The sequence below is a fragment of the Scomber scombrus genome, chromosome 19 (genome assembly GCF_963691925.1).
Source record: "Scomber scombrus chromosome 19, fScoSco1.1, whole genome shotgun sequence".
NCBI classification, from domain to species: Eukaryota; Metazoa; Chordata; class Actinopteri; order Scombriformes; family Scombridae; genus Scomber; species Scomber scombrus.
The window spans coordinates 1,985,386-2,005,787 of NC_084988.1; the positions used below are offsets into that span (position 1 = coordinate 1,985,386).

Below are 20,402 nucleotides of genomic sequence, written 5' to 3' on the forward strand. Positions count from 1 at the left end.
GTTTGGTGTGAAATGGTTGAGTCTTTCTGGCGTTGCCTAGAATCAGTCATGCAGCTCCCCCAGAGTGTAATTTGGCACATATTGGCACAGTTGTCTCTTAACGCTGTCCTGAGTCTCTACATGCCTATCATTCCTCCACCCGCGTGTCCCATTGGCAGCTTTTTGGCTGTCTCTCCATCCTTAAACAACTCATGAAAGCAACACATTAAACCTCACAGAGACTTTTTGGAGTGGACGCATTACGCACGACTTTTACGCACAGCGGTGGTGCAGTTATGTGTCGGTTTGATGAGTTACCAAACAAGCTGCTGTTTGCTTGTCTTCAGTTACAGTGTGTGGAGGGTAGAGGAGGGGTGTGGTGGCGGGGTTTGAATGGGTGGCAGAATATAAGGATTTCCAAGCGAGTGTTGATTAAGAAGTGGCAGGTAATTTATTATCTAATCTAAACAGAGCAGCAGGAGCCAATCAAAACTTGCTCCGGCTCCTTATTAGGAAAGCCAGCGTGGGAAACAGGAACAGTGCTGGCAATCAGAGCTGTATGGAAACTGCTGTGAGAATGACCACTTTAGCAAGTCATTGTTGTCTATTATTGCATCTTAAAGGGATTGTTTGCTGGAAACTAGTGACAAAAGAAGTTTCCAAGAGACATTAAAGTCCTTCTTATTGTAGTGCATATTCTGTCTTGTAGTGAGATACTGACTCTTCTTTCACTTGCTTTAAGAAAATAAGACTTTCAAGCTTCACTAATACACAAACATAACTTAACACACAGACTTTTGGCAGCTTCTTGAGTAAATACACAGTAAAAACAAGCCTGTTTGGAGCTTCTCCAATGTAAGGATATCATGTTCTCTGCTTCATATCAGTCTAGATAGAGGATCTTTTCATGTTTTTGAATAGTCGCTCAGCTTAAAGACATCATTTGGACTCAACCTGTCTTGACTTACCTTAAAGTTGAGACATTTTACAGACTAATTGGTTCGACTTTAACTCTGCAAACATGGAACAGCGAAGTGTGTCGAGATGCTGCCTTTAAAAGCAGAGAGGATAAGATGGATATGAGATGTTTCCAGTCAAAATCATTCAACTGTTAACACTCATTCAAGCCGTAATCGATGTGAAAAAGGAGAAATCTTTGCATGTGTGTTAACGGCACAATGTACATATCGGGTGCTTTGTGTGCTCGGCTGGCTTACGTGACCTCTCCATTCATCACTCCCCATGGTCAGCTGTCAGCAGAGGGGAAGATGGAAGTAGTAAGTTGGGGCCCTGCGGGGCAGATACGGTTACCACTAAGTTGTGTGTGACACAGGCGGTGGATATCAGTGTCACCAACTACTCAAACAAGTGAAGATCCCTGGTCAATCTGGGCCGGGGGATGCCTTTACCTCGCCGCCTCTCAGGTTCACGCTCTCTGTCCGTTATTGGGTCATTGTCTCACTCGGCGTGTGTGGGGTCAGTATTTTCCACTATCCTCCCAGGAGAGAGGGAGGGGAGGGGGGGGGGGGGGGGGGGGGGGGGGGCACAAAGGGAAGGAGGGTATCAGTGTACAGCAGCTTCTTCTGATGAGGAAATAAAATCATTACTTTTTGCTATTTTTAATCAGTTTTGCAGATGTCACATTGCCTCTAGTCATCTGAAGCTGTTTAATGTCTGTATGAGTGTGTTTGTGCATCAGTACGGTGAAGCATCCTCACATATGATCTGACACAATGCAGTAATCAATGAACTATAGCTGGATAGATACTATATATAAATCAATAGTCAAGAGTCTAAGGTTTCCGATTTTTCACTCTGAAGCTGAAAAGTAAACATGTCTGCTTCTGTTTTGCAATGTCTTATCATTCATCAGCTGATGTATAAACACTGATATATTAGCCGGTGTCGCTCCACAAGTAGCTGTTTTTTTTCCACATGAAACATCTTTGCATATAAAATGTCATAAAACTGTGAAACGTGGTCGCCATCAGTTCCTAGAGCATCTTCAGATCGCCTGTTTTTGTCCGTTCAGAGCAGCAAATCCTCAAGTTTGAGACGCTGGAATCGGTGAATGGTTGGCTTATTTCTTTATTTGATGAATGATTTCAATTAGTCGGTAAACGAATTGAGCTGAAACGGTTTGTATTCATTAAAGGAGGAAGCAGAGTTGTATTAAAAAAATCTGATAGATGTCAGATGAGTGTGAGCCAGTTTCTGTCACGGTGCTTTTTTGGGAGCAGAAGTTCAGAAGTGCAGGTCAGGACAGACTCGCCTTCTTATGCATTTCGGTGCTTTGCATCTTTAAATTGGATGTTTTGGTTCGGGTTCATTGTGCAGAGTGGTAGCAGGGACTGTCTGAAACTAGCAGGATCTTTGCTGAAATGACAAGATAGAGTCAGTTATCCCAAAGCTGAAGGAAATCAGAAGCTCTTTAACTCATCTTTGTTGTCTCCATGCACAAAAATGATTCAATTTTTTGACTCTTGACTGAAGATTCGACATCTCTGGATGATTAAAAGTGGCTACAGTAGAGAGAAATAACTCAGATTCATTGTTAGACTTTAGCTTTTCTTCTATTTGCATGAAAAGTGATTCAAAGTATAACCAATATTAATGTAGTTCAAATCAATTATGAAAAAGAAATATGTACTTTATAGTGTTTTTGCTGACTGGCTTCACTTTAAAAAAAGATTTTAAGGAGCAGATGTCTCACTATGATCATATTTAAGAAGCTCAGATCTTCCTCCTCCTCCTCCTCTACAGACTGCAGCTCGTCCTCATCGAGCTCTTCCCCGACAGTCTCTCTGTGTGCAGGGCAGTCGTGTCTTGTAGCCTCTGGTGCTGCTATAGTGGATCCTTCAGTTGGTCCCAGTATCTGGGCCACTGGTTCCTGGCATGAATTAGTGGCGGGGGGAAGACATTGTGCTCTTCCTCTCCTTCTCTGACCATTTCCCCTTCATGTTAACCCCTCTGGCTGTTTGGGTCTTTAGTGACATCTTTTTTCATGAAAGGGACGAGGAAGGGGGGGGGGGGGGTTGACCTACGGAGAGAAGGAAGGAGGGATGATGCGGGAAACAGAGGAAGCAGCCCCCTCTTTCAAATAAAAATAAAAAACAACCCTCAACTCGCCTTCCTTGTGAGGGTTCTGTCACGAGGGAGGTGTATTTTTAGGATCAGACACTTCAGATGCAGCTTTTTTTTCTTTTTTTTAACAGTAGCGAGTGGAGCAAAAACAAGCATTTACTTCTTCTCTTCCTCTTCTGCCCTCCCCTCCTCCTCCTCCTCCTCCTCCTCCTCCTCCTCCTTCTCCTCACCCAAACCTCTCCATCTCCCTCCTCTCCCTCTCTCCTTATGGGGTATTTTTAGAGCCGCTCTGTCCTCCCCTCACCCCTCAGTGAGTAAATCAAGGATCAAGGGTGCGTACTCCTTTAGTTTCATGGCCCGGTTTTTTCTTGCCTCTGCCCCCTTTCTCCTGCCAGAATTTCCCCCCTTCGAGCCCGATAGAGCCGAGAGGACAGAGGTGGAACAGCTGTTGTTTGGAGGCCTCCTCCTCCTCCTCTTCCTCCTCCTTCACCGCCTCCTCCTTTTAGAATAAATGTTTTAGTGAAACAGCATTAGGAAAACGAGGGTATGATTACAGCGCCGGGCGTAAGATCACCTCATTGGGAGTCGTGTCAGTTAGCAATCATGAAGTGCAACGCTGGATGGCGGCTTGTCTTCTTCTTCCTCTTCTTCGGTGGTTCATTTGGCTCGTTTGGCTCATTTTGCCGAGTGCGTCTTTGGCGAGCTCACCTGCTCTTCCATCAGGAGCTCTTGATTAGTTTTGGGAAAGGAGGGAGGCGGAGGGAGGCGGAGGAAGGTGTGATACCCTCGTGGATGGAGGTGTACGAGATGATGCAGCTGATCTTCCTGTTGGTGCTGGACTCTGGAGATACTTTAAAGTGTTAACGCAGGAATCAGTGTCAGAAAAACAGATGCATAACTGGAGTGTAATGATTATCTACTGTTAGCGAAGGACTACACTAACACCTTTTCATGCACTGACATCATACACACACTGTCAAAAAGCTGCAGAACTTCACCTTTACAAAGATGTTAGTTTCCTACCAATCAGCATCATAACATCCACTTTGAAATCAAGAGAAAGAAAACACCTTTCCTGTCCTTAAAACGTGAGATCTTAGTTCATAAATCATCAAATTTTCTGACTTTTTCTGCAGTAAAAGTTGCAAACTGTCTTCATTTGAGCATGCAACTCCGATTTCTTCCCCCAAAACAACAATCAGAGGCATCAAATCAAGGTTCATTTGCCACTATGAGTACATTTTTTGACATTATTAAGAGCTCAGATTGTCCCTCTATCTGTTCACATATGGATATTTGAGCTGTGTGACCATTAAGATAAAAACTACAAGGTTTTTAAAGCATTTACGGAGCCACTCACATTTAAAATGATGGTATTTCTGAGTTGCAATACACAATATATGGCCTGGATGACATATAGTGAGTGTGAAATAAGCCTATAAAGGAAGCCAATCATGATGCTCATAACTTTTCTGAGTTGCTTTGTCCAAACTACAATTAAGATGACAAAGCTTCTAGTGTGTAAATAGGAAGGTAAATGTCCTCTAATGACAGTCAACTGGTCAATTGGTGCATCAATTATCCTATTTCCTCCTCTTCGTGGCATTCCCACCAAACATTTATCAACAGTGCATCATCGGAAATCCTTAAATGGCATCTAATGAAGCAGACAGGATGAACTGAGATATGTTCAGGCCCCTAAAAAAAGCTCCCTCTGTGTTGTGTGTGTGTGTTTAATAAGTGTAAAAGCCTGCAGGAGGGTTAGGGGTTAGCAGCAGGGCTCCGTTACGTTCTGGGTGTCGGCTCTCGGCTCTCGACTCTGACGAGGCCGCTCATCTTTCCCACGCTGCTGCTGCTGCTGCTGCTGCTGCTGCTGATTCCAAGTCAGATGACCCGCTTCTGCTCGCAGGCGTGTAAATGTGTGATTAGCTGCTCCGTCTGTCCGCGCTGATCGATTGACGCCGGACGTCGGGAGGATTTGGGTTTGATGTGTGGTTGATGTTGTTTATAAGAGCTGCTTTGTGTGTGCGCTTTGACGTAATCACTGGTTACATTATGAAGGTCCTGCGTCTTATTTATGGCGACAAAAAGCAGTTTGGGATGAAGTAAAACCAAATGTTAGATTCATACATACATACTTGATTGGTTTTGTTACACACTAGAGAAAATAATGCAACTATTATGATAATTGAGTCGTAATTTTCTGTCATTTTTCAAGCAAAAATGCCAAATATTCTTATCCAATGTGAATATATTCTATTTTTCTTTCTTTCTTTATCTTATGTGACATCAAACTGCATGTAGTTGTTGGTTTTTGTCAGTTTTATGCAAGTATGCAGCAGATAAAACAGATAAAACAGGTGATTTGAATGTGTTAAGTGAAAGCATGATGGCCATATTTCAATTAATCAAGATCATAATATGCAGATTAATAGATAATGAGAATAATAGTTAACTGTGTGTGTATATAAACAGAACGGTACATATGCATTATAAAGATACTGATATGCTGTTACATCAGAATCACATGATGCTTAAAGTTAAACTCGCTTTATCCTGAGGCTTTATCAGGTCTGGTCTCTTTTAAAAGAACATTTTAACATAAAAATCAAAGTTTTTAAGTAGTGTCGATAGCAGTCGATAGATAATAATTCATTATTTTGATCATTTTTTCAAGCAAAGAAGTCAAATATTTGCAGATTCCAGCTTCTCCAGGTTGAAGATTTGCTGCTTTTCTCTGTTTTTATATCAATGAAAACAATATTTTTATGTTTTTGGACAAAACAAGACATTTGGAGATGTCATTTTTAAGCTTTAGGAAACTCCTTTTGTCATTTTATAAACCAAATAACTAAGAGAAGAACTGAGAATAACTAAATGATAGTGAAAATAATCAATAGTTGCAGCTTTTGTAACTTTAACTTATATATTCATCATGTTATCGTTGTCGAGCATAATGCAAATAATGTGATTTTCTCTTCACATTTCCATACAATCAGATGGAGACACTGCCTATAATTAACAGTTCACAATGAGATGACCTCATCCAAAAAAATAATGGATGACGGCGAGGCTTCAATTTCGGGTTTTCCTTCATCGGCTCCATTATTTTTAATAACCGGACGCCTCAGAGTCCATTATCGCTGTAATAACGCGGCCTCTTAACCGGTTAGCGACACTATTGTTGCTATGGTTACCGGTAGTTTTAACATACGCCGAGCACCGGTTTAGATCCGCTGGGGGTAAAAAAAACTGTTGACTTGATTATTTTTAAGGTGTTCAGTTTCGACGGAATACCTGCCAGCCAATCAGAGACGAGCATTTTCCTTGTTATTGGAGTTTTATATGGAGCGTTTCTTTTGTGTAGTAATGTGTTAGGAATGTGTTTTTCGTTGGGGTTTTTTTTTTTATTATCTTAAAGCTGCATAAGCCGATAAATCAAATGACAGGAAATGAATCGAGAAGGATGAGTGATTTTTTTATTGTCTTTTTTTTGGCTCAAGTGTGAATATTTGCTGGTTTTTCGTGAGTCTTGTTTGATATTAAACTTAATATTTTTTGGGGTACGCTGCATGGATATTAACTAGCAGGCTACTGGGACGCCTTATAACGATAAATCAATCGTGCATTTGTGAATTTATGAGGTCTAATAGAAGCATTAAAAGCTTTTCCTTCTGCATAAAACATCATCATTTACATCCATGTTCACCAGCTTGCAGTCTTTGCTAACATATTGCTTTTCCTCTTGGCGCTTTTACAGCCACATGTACATCATCGGAATAGCGTGAAACCGTCGGCTCATAAAAACTCATAAAAAAAAGCTGCTCCATATTGCCGCTATAGGACTAAAAAACTCCCCGGGGTCCATTTTTAATATGAATATAATCATAAACAAAGTCGATATTGAAAATAATGGTTAGATCCTGTTCACATTTCTCATCGTGAAGTGCTCAGAAAACATATGTAAGTGCAGTCCATTTAGCATTTAATGTGCACACAGGTTCATGCATGTGTGTTTTTTTTTGCACGTCTGTGAGTTTATGGTTGTTTTTGTGCCTGTGTGTCTTTTTTTGGTGTGTGCACAGTGCAGTCATAATGTGTGTGTGTGTGTGTGTGTGTGTTTATGTGAGGCAGAGGTAATGAAATGCATGCGGTGTGTGAGCACTGAGGTGATTAAAGCATGTTATCACACACGAGACACACACACACAGTGCAGCTTAATTTCCCACTTGACTCCCAGTAGTTGTTCACAGGGCTAATGGAGCTCAGCTGGACCTCACTGAGAGACAGACAGAGAGAGAGAGAGAGAGAGAGAGAGAGAGAGAGAGAGAAAGAGAGAGAGAGAGAGAGAGACAGAGAGAGAGAGAGGTTATGAAAGAATGAAAGACAAGCTGGGAAACAGAGGAAAAAGAGGTGGAGGTCTGTAGATTACCAAACCCTCCATTGTTCCCGTTAATATCCCTCACATCTATCTCATGTTTATCTTGTCCCATCTTTCCTTTTTTTTTATCCCTCCGAGTATCTACCAGGGAGGAAAGCTTACATATTTTTATGATGGCTCGGATCCTTGTTTTGTGAGCCTTCGGGGTGCGATCACACCTATAGTTTGCTTTCTTTGGTAGGAAACAGATTGGGAGGGGGGAGGGAGGGGGGTGGGGGGGTGATGTTGTCGTATTTTTTTTTGTATTTGGACTCATTCGGGGCTGGCGCTGTGAAGTTTATGGAGTGGAATATTTGGATTCTTATCATGCTTGAGGCTACAAGGATCTGTAAGCAGTGGCCTGATTTTAATGCTAGTTTTAATGCTTTGCCCTATTGGCCGATTTCTTTGTCCAAGAGGGGGATTTTTTTTTTTTTTTAAGTGGATTTTCAGTTAAGCATGACAGACTTTACGGTAATTTTTATGCCTTCCTTGACAGCCGTTGCCGGGGGCGACGTGTTCTCGGTTTGTCCGTCCGTCTCATTCTTGTGAAAAAAAGCATCTCAGGAATGCCTTGAGGGTATTCTTTCTTGGCAAAAAAAACGCCGACTTGGACTCGATGATGTTAGAATTTTTTTGGGTCAAAGGTCACCGTGACTTCACACAACACGTTTTTTGGCCAGAAGTCAAGAATTCGTACGCTAATTATGACAAGTTTTCACACTAACGTCTAATAGGATAAAATGATGACATTTTATACACTTTAGGTCAAAGGTCAGCTGCACTGTGTCATCATAATGTTCTGCAAAAAAACACTTTTCTGGCTCTTACTCAGCAGCAGAGCTCAGGAACAGAAGGGGAGATTGTGTTTCAATACTTCACATTTGCTCAGATGCTGAATCGGTGACACTAATCTCGGGTTTCCCACCTTAAAATGTGGTGATTGTATTGCTCTTCTGTGCTGCTGAAGATGAGTTTAAAGCCTCTACATTTTTGCATTTGCAGCAACGTCCATATCTGAAGCATCGTCTACTGTCATGGCTGCAACTTTATGTTCAGTATCGGCTTTATTGGCCAAACATGGGAACATATCATAGCTTTTATGAAATTCTTTTAAAGCCTTCACTACAAATATTATGAGTATGCACGGACAGATGTAAACTGCAACTTGATAGGTTGACAGAGGCACACAGCAGCGAGGTGGTATTTCTATTTTTTTCTCTGTTGTTTATCCCCCGTTGATAGCACTTGAAGAAATAGATGGAAATCAACGACCTCTTAACATGACATGTCATTCTTTTCATGCACAAATAAACCGAACCGAAGGACTCTAAGACTAAACTACTGCAAAACACGCTCGGTATGAACACAGCCTGACTCATCGTTCAGCCTCCCAAGTATGCTGAAGAAATCTAACAAGGCAAATGTGATGGAAATCGTCCCCGATGAGTTTTACTATCACGTCCCCTTCTTCTTCTTCTTCTTCTTCTTCTTCTTCTTCTTCTTCTTCTTTAAGCTGCTGCAACATGGACGTTGTGCAGCCTGTCGTAACCGTTCCTCTCCAGAGGGATCGGGTGAAGGGTCAGCAGGGTTTCTCAACACATCTGGGGCCACAATCTCTGTCAGTAACCTCGGTTACCCAACATCCCCCCTTCATGGAGAAACCCCCGAAACACTCTCACACACTTCTCGATCAATTGTGGGTTCATCGCACACTCGTGATTAAACACAATTCTGGTGTATTACAACCATTTTTCCTAGTTTTGTCCATCATTCTGATCAGATATGATAAAGAGGTTTGGGTGCCGAATCTTTACTTTTAAGGGTACCAATCGAAATATGGTGGTGCTACCGAGTATCTGTTCATGGTGGATCAATCAGAGTCACATTTCAGTACCATAAGAGCAGCTTGTGTTGTGAATTCAGGTCAATATTGCTGAGATTTTCTAATGTGTTTGAATTAGCAGAGCTTCGTTAGCGTAGATCTCGAAACATCTGGAAATATTCGGTGCTACTCGGTCTAGAGGTTGACTGATTGTAGATTTTTTTAAAGGCAGAGAAGAAGAGTACAAGTAGAAAAGAGCCACAGTGATGATGATGTTTGATGAAGAGCTGCAGGTGAAAGGCTCTTCGTGCATTTTCGGCAACACATCTCCAACAGGAAGCACCGTTTTCAACATTTTTTTGACTTAATTTCACACACAAAACAATTCAAATATCAATTAAATCATTGGCAATCGACAGTGAAAGTCATTGCTAGTTGCAGCCTTACTCTTGGTTAAAAAGTTGAAGCTTCTTACCACAATGTGTAGCTGCTGAAGGCCATGTGATCCGGTCAAAAGCAAGGAAGTGGACCTTGGCTTCAGACTGTAGTTACAGTTGACAAAAACGCTTCATGAATTAACATTTTCCCTTTTTGAATCTTACAAACAAAGCAAAGTAAAGTTTACAGTGAGCTTTGCCTCTTGTCTCTTTCTCTTTCGTGTTGACACTTAAAACGAAACCGATGTTCGCTCAGTCGCACGATGACCTCACAGCTCAGCGTCCGAACCGCTCTCACTCCACCTGAAGAGGTTCAAAAACAACAACAATCGAAGCAGTGAACTCATCTCTTTGCTTTCCACCTCGTCGTCATTGTTTCATTGCAGAGTTTTATTCGTGTTTGCAGGTGGGCCGTTTATTCGTCACATCTGTGTGTGTGGAGAAGGGAGAGAGGAGGGAGAAAGGGAGGGAGGGAGGGCTTGAAGAGAGAGATAGAAACAGAGAAACGGAGATAGAGGAGGGCAGCTGCGTTGGGCAAAATGTCAGGAGTGGATTTGAGAGCGTTTACATAAGGCCTCTCTTGCTGTTGCTCTCTCTGGAGTGGGTCTGCTACATGCTGAATCTGGTATTCACGCCTGCCTCAGGTGTTGGCTTATCGTCTGACACACGGCTCTAAATTTATGGCTGCATCCAGTTGTTAGGAGACGGCGAGCGTGAATGACAGATAATAGTCTTATTTAGGATCAGTATTTTGGTGGTATCTTAGCAGCTGTTAGTCTTCTTCTTGGATCTCTTTCGGGGGTTCAGATCTGGAGATCTTTGGTGAGTTATTTGTTTTGAAGAAGCAGAGCAGGCAGGAACAGAGCAGATTTCACAGATTGACAGAAACAATGGTGCAATTCAGACTGAAGCAGCAACATATGAGTGATTAATTACCATTCATGTATTGATTATTGGTGCAACTAAACCAGGAGACGCTTCTAACTTTATACCTCACTAGTCTGGACACACATTTCCATTCAAACATTTGACCGGTGCTGTTGTTAACTGAGCAGTTAAGCATGATTTATTAACTGATTAAAAAGGGTTAAAAGTAGCGATAACTTTTAGCAATAAGTCATTTTGTGTTTCCAACTTTTCAAATTGGAGGATTTTCAGCTTTTTTTCATCATATATGATATTAAACTAAACATTAACTTCTTGTCTGAACAAGTGAAAAACCCAAAGATTCAGTTTCCAATGAAATGTGGTAGCTTCAAACTATCCCATAAAGAGCTGTGTGCCTGCAGGTTTTTGATCCAACCAATCAATAGCACACACGATCCGACCAATCAACTGTCTTAAAACTGATATCAGCTGATTAAATGAGTCGAGCCTGGTGGGAATGGAAACCTGCAGCCACAGAGTTCGGACTTCCCTGCTGCAGGAGAAGCGAGACTCTTTGCCATCTTTGTTTGATAAATGACTCAAATCAATCAATCAGGCAGCTAACTGATTCATCCTTTATTCACACATATGGATGCATGCTTGTCGGATTTGCATATCCAGCTCTGATTGGACAGCTTTGCTCAGGATGTGATGATCTTTGCTTTGCACCTGAGAAGCTGCCGTCGCTCCTCGTAAAGCAGGTTTCCATCCTCCCGCTGCTCTTTGTACCCCTCATAGCTGCACGTACCTCCACACTGTGCCACCCACTCCTCACATTTCTGTATCAGTTCCACTTTGAAATGTCACAGTTGTTCAGTCTTGAAAATCAGTCTGGACCAGGTGGTAAAATCCTACTGGATTTCCTCAGTGAGTCACTGTGGACTTTTACGGTCATGGTTGTTCTGAATTTGGCTCTTGAGTTTATGCACAGTCTCGCTCTCTCTTTTTTCCTCGTCTTTTTTTTTTCTTCTTCCCCTCCCTCGCTCTGTTTACAGACTGTTGTCGAATCAGTAGCTTCAGCCAAGCATTAAAACTGGTTGCAGACACATTCTCAGTATTAAACATGGAGGCTAGTTTGGAGAAGGCCCGTCAGATAAATCACATTGTTGACAACTGTTGTTTAAAATCCCCCTTAAAGACATTTTCCACAGGGATTGTAGTGATGCCAGTGATGCAAGCAGGAATCTTTTGCATCATAATTGTACTGATAAGGAGATTTAACTTTGAAAGATTTTGCTAAATATTCAGTTTTTCAAGCTTTTCATTGTCAAGATTTTGCTCATCACTTCATTTTCGAGCACTAAGGACTTAAAAATGTAGTTTACAGTTACACGACAGCTAGATTTGAAAGCTCCACATTTACTAAATGGACCTCAAGATGTAACTTTGAACTGGATTAGCAACAATTAGTCAATTAATTAGTCGTCATTTTGCCAATAGAACTAAAGTTTGTTACGTTTTTCTTGCTTTTCATGGGTCATCTTTTCTATTTTCTGTCTTTCTTTTAGCTTTTTTCTTCTTCTATGTCTTCTAATTGTGTGATCTGACATCTTTGGAGCCATAATCTGCTAACTTTCTGTGTCTGGTCACCTCCTTTTAAAGCAGAGAGAGATATCTAGAATCAAATGAATGAAAGCTCGTTAACCATGGTACAGTACAGCATGTACCTGCAAGGAGACATTTCATAAAACAAAGATCCTCCTCCTCCTCCTCCTCCTCCTCCTCCTCCTCCTCCTCCTCCTCCTCCTCCTCCTCCTCCTCCTCCTCATCGCCTCTGTGTCTAAGATTACAAATTGTGGGAATCAGCAATTGTGGTCGAGGCTGCAGGAGACAACCTCAGCTCCTGCCTTGTGGTTTTTGGATACACTTTTATGGTCTATAATGCAAAGTGGTGGTGTGGGAAAGGTGCATATGTGGACTCAATGCAGCCAGATTCCCAACAGCAGTAATCTGATTACAGACAATTTGACGAGGCGGTGATAAAAAGCTGAGCACGATATTGAACTCACTGAGATCACTGACGACTTTGGCAAGTTCACTTATCCCCTGCGTCATATATCTAGTGTTGCTATATCATGAGGACAATAAGTCACTGTATATATTTAGGAGGAGACAGTTACATTTATTTAGATGGATGTGATTAGATTAGAAGCCTAACTGATGGATTTAAGGCTGTATATTATCTCTCTCTCTGCTCCCTTTACAGATCATACACGACATCAATTTACTATAAAATTCATAAAATTCCTCTCTGGGAGGAGGAGGGGGGGGGGGGGGGAGTAGGGAGGGGGGAGGCGTCGTTAACCCGGAGCGACAGAAATAGCTTTTCACGCGTTTGGTGTGGGAAAAGTGAATTGGGTCATTTCGACATTCTCCCGCTCAGTATAAAGACCTGATTAGATTAGCTTTGATTAGCTTTGCTGTCTGAACGAGGCCTCCTTGAGGGGAGGGGCGGGAGCGACGGGCGGGGGGGGGGGGGGTCTCCTTAGAGAGAAGGAGTGATGGTGGTAGTGTTGGATTGGGGGGGGGGGGCTTGTTCTGTTAATAACGTGCTAAATTAACCATCCCAGCTCCGTCTCTGCCGGGAGCGACATGTTTTATTCATGTCAATAGCCTAACAGGTGTGACATGACAGGTGTTGCTGCTGCTTTTCTCTTTTTTTCTTCCTTCTTCTTCTTCTTTCTTCCTCTGATCACAACTCTTGAAAAGTTGTTAATTGGATCTCAGGCTTTTTTTTTTTTTTTTTTTTTGTCAGTTCCCTGCTGCTGCTGCTGCTGCTGCTGCCAGTTTTTCAATTACAGGATCATTCCTCTTCATTTTTTTTGTCCAACCTTAAAATGTAAAATCTTAAAAAGTTTAAAATGACACATAGTTGTAGGGCTGCAGCCATCGATTATTTTAGTAATCGAGTATTCTATAAATTATCGGATAAGAAATACTTTTGCTTTTTGAAGAGCAACAGAAACATGAAGAGAAAGACTCTCTACTACCTGGTTTACTTTTTAAAAATCAATGATATGTGGCTGCTACTAATACAAAAAGTCAATACAAACAATCAATGTCTTCGGCTTTTGGGCTATAAAATAGTGAAAAATGTTAATAATAATAATAATAATGCATTTTATTTAAAGGCACCTTTCAAAGCACTCAAAGACACCTTACAAGGCTCATAAAACACAACAACAATACATCAAACAATATAAATCAGGTAACATTTAGTGCAAAGATAAAGAAATAAATATGAATGTGACTATAAAGTGCATCAGTGCAATAAATAAGCAAGAACATGATGCATAGTTAGTGTGAGACTCTGAATAGGTGCGTTTTCAGGCGGGATTTAAAGGTGGAAACAGAGTCAGAAGTGCAAATGTCTGGTGGGAGAGAGTTCCTGAGGTGGGGGGCAGATCGGCTGAAAGCTCTCGACCCCATGGTAGTTAAGTTGGCAGATGGGGCAAAGAGCTGGTTGGCAGAGGAGGATCGGAGAGTTCGGGAAGGTGTGTAGATGTGAATAAGTTCAGAGAAATATGATGGTGCCAGGTTGTGAAGGATCTTGTAAGTGAGGAGGAGGATGTTGATCACTGTTCCCCAAAGCCCCAAGAACACGTCCTCAAATGTTAGTCCACAACCCAAAGATCTTCACTTTACTGTCATAGACTAGAAAAAACAGAAAATATTCCTATATAAGAAGCTGGAATCAGAGAATTTGGACTTTTTTCTTCTTAAAAAAAGGATTCAAAACGATTAGTCGATTATCAAAATAGTCATTGATTAATCGTTGCAGCCCTACATAGTAGAAGAACACATTTGGATCATACTGGGACTTTTTCCCTCTTACTAACTTCATAGTCGGAGCTGGAAAATAAACAGTTGATTGCAGCTAATTTCTTTCTAATTCCAACCGCAGCTTTTTAACTACTCAGTTTTTCTTGTTTTTCTTCAGAACAAAAAACATAAACATTATTTAAAAAATCACCACTTTTATTGTGTACCAGCACATTTTTCCAAGAGCTATACTCTGAATCTTCCAATTTAACAGATTTACATAACGAGGCTCCTGTAGCCGAACAAATAATCCATTTTTTAAGGTGAAGCAGATCTCGGAGCTCCTGATCATATATCACACAGTCATGGAGCTGGAGATTTTTTTTTTTTTTTAGGGGAGTGGAGATGTTACAGTCCGTGTAAAGCAATAATAAGTATGCGTTCTGTTGCCACACCGCAGAAAAATGTGTAATTAACCGCCCAGCCAATTATGAATGATTAAAATAATTAAAAAAGTTGCCAAGTGTATCAAATTAGGTTTCAAAATCATGGAAATGTAAGCAGTATTTTCTTCTATGAAGTGCTGTGAGTGTGTCTGCTGAAAGAAAACAACAAACATAACTCATAACTCTAACTTTTTTATAGGTAAATAAAGACTTCTTTCAGTCAAAATGTCACTTAATCCTCCTGTTGTCCTCCCGGGTCAAATTGACTCTGTCTCTTTTGACTGTTCCTTCTTTCCTCCCTCTTTCTTTCATTTTTCCTTGGATCTTCCCCTCCTTCCCTCTTTCTTTGCTCCGTCCTCCTTCCATACTTCTTTCCTCACTTCCTTCTTTTCTTCCTTCCTTCCTTCCTTCCTCCCTTCCTTTTCTCCTTCCTTCCTTCCTCTTTTCCTCCCTCCCTCCTTACTCCTTTCCTTCCTTCCTTCCTTCCTTCCTCCCTCTTTTCCTCCCTCCCTCCTTACTCCTTTCCTTCCTTCCTTCCTTCCTTTTCTCCTTACTTCCTTCCTCTTTTCCCCCCTCCCTCCTTACTCCTTTCCTTCCTTCCTTCCTTCCTTCCTTCCTTCCTTCCTTCCTCCCTCTTTTCCTCCCTCCCTCCTTACTCCTTTCTTTCCTTCCTTCCTTCCTTCCTTCCTTCCTTCCTCCCTCTTTACTCCTTTCATTCCTCCCTCCCTCCTTACTCCTTTCCTTCCTTCCTCCCTCATTACTCCTTTCCTTCCTTCCTTCCTTCCTTCCTTCCTTACTCCCTCCCTCCTTCCTCCTGTCCTTCCTTGACCTGAGGACAACAGGAGGGTTAAATAAGTCATTAACAAGCGAACTAGCACCAATTATCAGTATGTTAAATTGTAGTTATTTTCAATGGGGTTTAATGCACTTAGTTACTTTTTTAAGGACTTAAAATCTCTTATCAATCTCTTTATGTATGTCATTGTCACTCTGTATTATATTTATATCTGCAAACTTTTTAATTGCATCAAAAACTGTCTGTTATAGCGACTCAGCAGTGACTTTACAGTAATCATCAGCATATTTAAAGGATAATTTGATTTGTTATTAAGTGTATTTTCTATTATTTAGCTCAGTTTATTCAATGTATCCAGAGATCCGACTGAAAGACAGTGTAGAGGTTTGTCTGCCTGTGTTGTCTGTTATCACAGGCGGAGATGATGGCGGTGAGATGGTGAAATATTAACAACACACACACACACACCTCACACAACACACCCAGCGTGTTGGGAAACAATAACACTAAATACCTGAGTGAAGAAGTGGTGTAATGACTCAGTTTATGCAGTTAAACACCAAAAAAAACTCGACTCCAAAGTCTCATCGGACTTTTAGAAAGTGATGTTGCAGCAGGAGCAGCTATGAAATATTGCTTATTTGCATCTTTAATATGAAAAATAATAAATAAATTCATATTGTGTGTGTGTGTGTGTGTGTGTGTGTGGAGCAGCTCCAAACCAGTACAGTATAATCTCAGTAGAGTTGTGTGTTGCTTGCGGCTGTTCCTGTCGTGGCGGAGCAGTAATTTATTCATTGAACAGGTGAAGGCGGAGAGGAGTGGGCTGGTTTCTCCTCGCCTAATGAAAACTCAAATCCCTCTGACTGCTGTAAATTGGTTAGGAGGTGTCAAGTGTCTCCCAACACACACACACACACAGACACACACTTGACTCATAAGGTCGCCTCACTGCAGACAGCAGGGACGTGACACCGTGATCCTCCAGCTCCTAGCCTTCAAGGACACATACGGCACAAAAAAAGACACACACTTCAGTCTCACACACACACTTAGATATGCACACACCCACACCCACACACACACACACTCAAATATGTACACACACACACACATGCTCGTATGTGGCTGCTCTGAGGCCGCGGGACAGCCCCATCTGTCTGTGAGCCAGTGGCTGTGACATTTAAAATTGATTACAAAGGGGATGATTGATTATGATAATGTCCACTTCTTTTCACTCATTAGAGAGTTATGGCCGCTCGCTGGCCTCATAAATCACCGGCTCCGTCCTCTCGGAGGCTGACGTACCCGCTGAGACTTCTCCTTAAAGGCTGAGGTCATAGTATTTTTGGATTATTATTAGCGATTTGGAAATAAAGATAATTGCAGTTCACGTGCGAATTAATTTACACCTGACAAAGACTCGGAGCTGTTCTGTGAGTGAAGATTTATTGACCCGAAGCTTCAAACTCTTCATTAACGCTCCGATGGAAATGGTAATAATTACTTTATTTACACTTAGCCACCTCATGTATCACGGGAAGGATCAGATCTCTTAAAAAACGCTGAGTGCAGACGCATCCAAGAAGCATTCAAGACTCATTCAAATCTAATATTTCACACCATCTCTGGAGGATAGTTGAGACACGCTCCAGCCAGATGTTTGGATTTGGATTTTTATTTGTCTACACATGTGCAAAAGATACAAGTTGATGTTCACAGAAATAACAAAAAAAATGTGATGAGAGGTGCAAAAACCCTCAAAGGAGCTTAATCAACGCTTTCTCCTATGCATAACCTACTTAATTTAAAAAGAAAGGATGCAAGGGAAAGAAAAAAAGATATAACTGTGCACAATATCAGACATCCATATATACAAATGCATGAAGTAATTAAAGTAAAATCTATTTATTAGCTACTATTTGGTAGTTTACAGATATAATCTATGAGGATAACATTACAGCTAAAGAAAAAGACCTTTTACAGCTTTATTAAACTGTGCAGGTGCAAAGTTTGAAGTATGAGACGATGTTCCAGATCATGCATCCATCTCTCCAAGTGTAACTACGTCCATTAGCACTTAGTGGAAGTTGATTGAGACAATGAGAAAAGCAGCTTCAGTGATTTGTTGTAGTTGATCTGATATCCTGATCAGTCCCACTGCTGGATGGGTTGATTGGGTAAGAAGAGAGTATTGATCTGTGTGAGAGTGTGGGAGCAGATAAGAGTGAGAGCCATTATTACAATTCATCTCTGTATGTTAGTTTTACTTTATAGATAATGGTTTTCTAGTTTTTTGGCACTTAGAGTATCAAACTAATTCAATGCACCAAAATCTGGACTGGAGTAGAAACTGGGAATACTGAGAATGAATATATGGCTGAATGTGAATGCATGAGACACTTGAAAATGACCAACTATCCTAATCATATGACTAAGAAGAAGAAAACTTGCTCACACCTTATTCGAAAACCACTTAAGAAGATTTACTCGGTCTGGAAAATGACTTTTGTAATTTTGAGTGATTATACATCACGCTACTGCTACTGCTGCTGCTGAATGCTGCAATCTCACTGTCTGTGTCCTAAATCACTCCCTTTTTACTATATCATGCACTAAATTCACCTTCCTCGGTTTCAGTTGAGTGTTCAGATGCTGAGTGTGTAAATATATCCACTATATCTGCTATATAATGCCCTCAAATGCTTCACAATGGAACAAAAAAAGTACACTACGTTCTACTACATATCTCATAAGATGTGAAAACTACCTCCATGTGACTCTATGGCTTGAAATCTTGATTTGTGTGTGAATGAGTGAATAAGAGAGTGAGTTCAGACACAGCAACGGTCTGCAGAGTAGAAAGAAGCAGGATGAAGCGTCTCCATCAGATGAATGTTGAGTTAAATAGATGCATTTACAGTCTGAAGAGGAAAAGGTTAAATACTGTCCGCTGTGTGTGTGTGTGTGTGTGTGTGTAGCTGTGTGTGTGTGTAGCTGTGTGTGTAGCTGTGTGATGTAACTGCACAGCTTTGGCGTTCTCCAGGCTGGCTCTCGCTCCATGTGATGGTGTAACTCGTCCTCGGAGGGTAAAAAAAAAAACTGAGATTGTGAAAACACATCTTGGCTTTCTGTTGAATGCTGCTCCAGGCTCACAAAAAAAAAAAACCTGTCTAAAAATATTTAACCGGATGGATTTTCCCACCTTTGATGACAATGCTAATTTGGGGTTTTTGCGCTCCTGACGTCGGCCGAGCGTCTGTGTCTCAAAGTGAAAGTTGGCAAAGCCTGCATCAGTAGATTGAAAGAGAAGGAAGCTTGAATTTCTACATATCCAAGTCTTTGTTATCCTTCTGAACAGTTCAATTAGATCAAGTCAGTGGATGATGAGGTATAAAAGGAGCCAGCTGTCCCATTTCTAGTCTGTGCTGCTTTATCGTCTTTCCTTCAGACACCCAAATTAAACATATTCTCATTACAGTCACTTATACAGCTGTCATTTGCATGCATTGATAGATGTCTGTTCTATTTTAGTAGTTACGCAATCTTTCAATGCATTAAAGGCATCACCAGTGAGGGTTTTTCTTGGTTCCCTGCTGCACAAAAACTCTTAAGGTTTTGGGGATTTATTTGCAAGATTTGTGTGCAAATGTGTAAAAAATCACATTTACTTAGAAGCAGAAAAAGTCATGTGCATTGCAGTTAACGGCTTTTCACTGCAAAAACATTACACGATGAACTAAGTCAGTTTTTTGTTCATCAGTTCGCTTTGAAATAAACCTGATATGACCTTTTTTTTATTGTGCAAACTTCCATTTAAAGTCAGTATAACACTAGCTGCTTTTCACTTTTAAATGAGATGTAACTAGAAGCTTGAAATCTGCCTCAGAGCAGAACTGTTCTTATTAATAAACAGATTAGAAATAGTTTAAAACCGCAGTGGAAACACACTTTAGATACACATTACTGCTGTGAATAAAGACTATGTTCACACACTGTTGATTATTTCCTCTGACTAATCTGAATATTGATGTTTACAATGATATAAAACAAAAAAAAGCAGAAAAATCACATTTTATAGAAGCTGGAACAATAATATATAATCTTTAACTTTTTATTTCTCATAGCTGAATCTTGAGTATTAAAGTGATTAGTTGATAAATGGATCAGTCAAACCACCTCATGCTCACGCTATGGGAGCCTGTTGTGGACATTTTTCACCTTTTTTTTTCGTCATTTCAGAGATTAAATGATGCCAGTTGCAGCCCCCCCAAAATAATGTTGATTGCATTTGCTTTAGTTAAGACTGAGTTGTGCATTTAAGGACAAATCTATCTCTCTCTCACTCTCTGTGCAGTCATATTATGTTTTTAATAGCATTTCTCTGATTCATCAAAGCCAAATTTAAAAACCATTTCTGTTGAATAAATAGCTCCAAACTTGCTTATCAACTTTCCCTGAAGCAACTACCAAGTGCCTGTAACAACACAGCCTCATATCTGACTCATGGTTTGTCTCTCCTGCAACTTTTCTGTCTTTGCACTCTCTGAACTATCCCCCTCTACACCCCCCCCCCCCACCCCCCCCTAAAAAACTCCTTAGAGTACCATAAAACCACCTTTAAAGTGCCACAGCTCTCTACCTTCTTGTTTCATGTTTTCTGCCTCTAATCTCTCCCAGCGCCACTTTGTAAACCTTCCCCTGTAATATTCCCTGCAGGCCTTCA

The 20,402-nt window shown here is 40.9% G+C and overlaps 1 protein-coding gene and 1 long non-coding RNA gene across 2 annotated transcripts in view; both read left to right on the top strand.

The window, feature by feature from the left end:
- The window catches only part of LOC134001035 (uncharacterized), a 267,716-nt gene that overhangs the window by 8,821 nt on the left and 238,493 nt on the right, over nucleotides 1-20,402 (top strand). The window lies entirely within an intron of this gene.
- Nucleotides 1-20,402, top strand: part of LOC134001007 (protein jagged-2-like) — a 67,231-nt gene that overhangs the window by 2,041 nt on the left and 44,788 nt on the right. The gene's annotated exons all lie outside the window — the stretch shown is intronic.